Source organism: Dromiciops gliroides, chromosome 3 (genome assembly GCF_019393635.1).
Source record: "Dromiciops gliroides isolate mDroGli1 chromosome 3, mDroGli1.pri, whole genome shotgun sequence".
NCBI lineage: Eukaryota > Metazoa > Chordata > Mammalia > Microbiotheria > Microbiotheriidae > Dromiciops > Dromiciops gliroides.
Genome location: NC_057863.1, coordinates 658337752 through 658340523, shown reverse-complemented (window position 1 = coordinate 658340523; position 2772 = coordinate 658337752).

Genomic DNA, 2772 nt, shown 5'->3' with positions numbered 1-2772 from the left:
TGAAATGAGCAGAGTATCAGTGATTTGCTAGTTTGAAACCATATCTGAAGTCTTCCTGACTCCGGGCCCAGTGCTCTATTCACTGCACCACTGAGCTGGAAAGATAGAAGGGAGATAACTTCCGAAACCTCAAAGCGAAGGTATTAAGGGGGAGGGGATAGGCAACATTTCTTGCAAAATATCAGATTCCGGCTGAGACGTGAAGGAAGTGAGAGGAATGGGGCGGGGCTCGAAAGAGCATTCCATTTATGTGGGACAGCCAATGGAAATGTACCGTCAAAAGATGGGGTGAGGAACACCTGGGAGGCCAGTTGTCACTGGATAATAGAGCACATTGTGGGGAGAAAGATGCAGAAGGACTGGGAAGGTATGAAGGGGACAGGGTTTTTGGGGTTTTTTTGTGAGGCAATTGGGGGTAAGTGACTTGCCCAGGGTTACACAGCTAGTAAGTGTTAAGTGTCTGAGGTTGGATTTGAACTCGGTTTCTCCTAAATCCAGGGCCAGTGCTCTATCCACTGCGCCACCTAGCTGCCCCAAAGGGGACAGGCTTTGAAGGGCTTTAAAAACCAGAGGATTTTCTATTTGAACCTGGAGGCAATAGGGAACCATTGGAGTCTGTCCCAAAAATCTTAGTGCAGGTTAAAGATTTAATGACTTCAAAAGTACAAATGCCCCAAAACTTTAAAAGGGCATCATTTGAAAGGTTAATTATGCAAATGTTAAGATATTGATATCTTTCTTCTTAAAATTCAACATAATCACCATCTTGTGTTATATATTTCTAGAGTCAATTTTTTGAACTTTGTAAAAATTTTCAGCAACTGCTGTTCAGTGACTGAAAGTATTGCACTGTAATCTTAGCCTTAAGATCATCTAAAGAATTGGGGTTTTACATACTCCACAGCAAAACATCTAACGGAGATAGATCCAGAGACCAAAAGTGAGCAAACAGGAAGACCTTCTCTCCTGATCCACCAGTCTGAGAAAGTGCCATGAAGAAAATTAAATTTAAATTTAAAATACTTTCTGAATTCACAAAATCCCCTGAATGTAAAAGAAATATAAATAATTCAACTTTTTTGTTTGTTTTTGTTTTTTGTTTTAGTGAGGCAATTGGGGTTAAGTGACTTGCCCAGGATCACACAGCTAGTAAGGGTTAAGAGTCTGAAGCCGGATTTGAACTCAGGTACTCCTGACTCCAGGGCCGGTGCTCTATCCACTGCGCCACCTAGCCACCCCATAATTCAACTTTTGAATGATGTTTTTGGTAAATTTGCAGCATTTATACTTCTGAAGTTATTGAAGCTTAAAACTGTACTCAAATTTTTGGGACAGTATTGTGTACTTTCATTAACTGTGAATTAATATTTTTCTTTTCTTTTTTTTTTCTTCAATAGTCATGTTGTGGAAGAAGAATCAGAACAAAAGGGGAAAACTTCAAAAAAGAGGGAAAAAACAACAAAAAAGTAGAAACAGTATAGTTCAATCTGCATTCAGAATCCACAGTTCTTTTTTCTGGATATGGAGAACATTTTCCATCATGAACTCTTTGGAATTGTCTTGGGTCATTGCACTGCTAAAGAGAGGCAAGTCTATCACAGTTGATCATCACACAATGTTGCTGTTACTGAATACAATGTTTTCCTGGTTCTGTTCAGTTCAGTCAGTATCAGTCCACTTAAGTCTTTCCAGGTTTTTCGGAAATCTGCCTGCTCATCATTTCTCTTTTTTTTTTGGTGAGGCAATTGGGGTTAAGTGACTTGCCCAGGGTCACTGCTCATCATTTCTTACAGCTGTGAATTGAAATTTAAAACTATGGTAACAAAACTAGCTTGAATTTTAATTTCTTCATTTATATGTTTTCCTATTTTCTGGAATCACTTTCTCTACCCATCACCACCCACAACAGTTAAAAAAGAAAAAGAAAAAGCCTTCCTTCATAGCAAATAAATGTTATCAAATAATAAAATTCACTCTTTAGCTATTTCTGACAACCCATTATAACAGCTAGCCTTTATATGGTATTTTAATACTACTACTACTAATATCTAGCATTTCTAGAGTTCTTCAGTATTGCTAATGATAATAGCTAGCATATATATAACACTTTTGCCATATAACATTTTTCACTATACTATCTCATTTAATCCTCACAACCACCAAGGGAGATAGGTGCCCATTTTATTCATGAGCAAACTGAGACAGAGGCCAGTGACTTGAACAGAGTCACACAGCTAAGTAAGTTCTAGAGACAGGATTCCAGCTCAGGTCTTCCTGACTCGAAGTTCAGGATTCTAGTCAATGTACCACCTAGCTGTATTTCTCATTCCACAACTCTAGTTCATCTGCTCTCTGCCAAGAGATGGTAAGCATGTGTCAGCCCCAGCCCTCTGGAGTCACGATGGGTCACTGCATTGATCAGAGCTTCTTTCAAAGTTTGTTTTCTTTTTCTTTCTGTTTTCGGCGGGGACAATGAGGGTTAAGTGAATTGCCCAGGGTCACACAGCTAGTAAGTGTCAAGCATCTGAGGCCGGATTTGAACTCAGGTCCTCCTGAATCCAGGGCCAGTGCTTTGTTCACTGCACCCCCCCTAGCGGCCCCGGTTTTCTTTCCTGTAGCATCTCCATGGGTCCATAATCTCATCATCGGGGGGGACCCCTTTGAGTGGCACAGGTTAAAATTCTCACATGCCTTCTCACTCAATGCAACTCTCCTCCATGTCCTCCTAGAAATCAGCCATAGGGTTGACTCAGCATTCTGGAAACTGTCTTC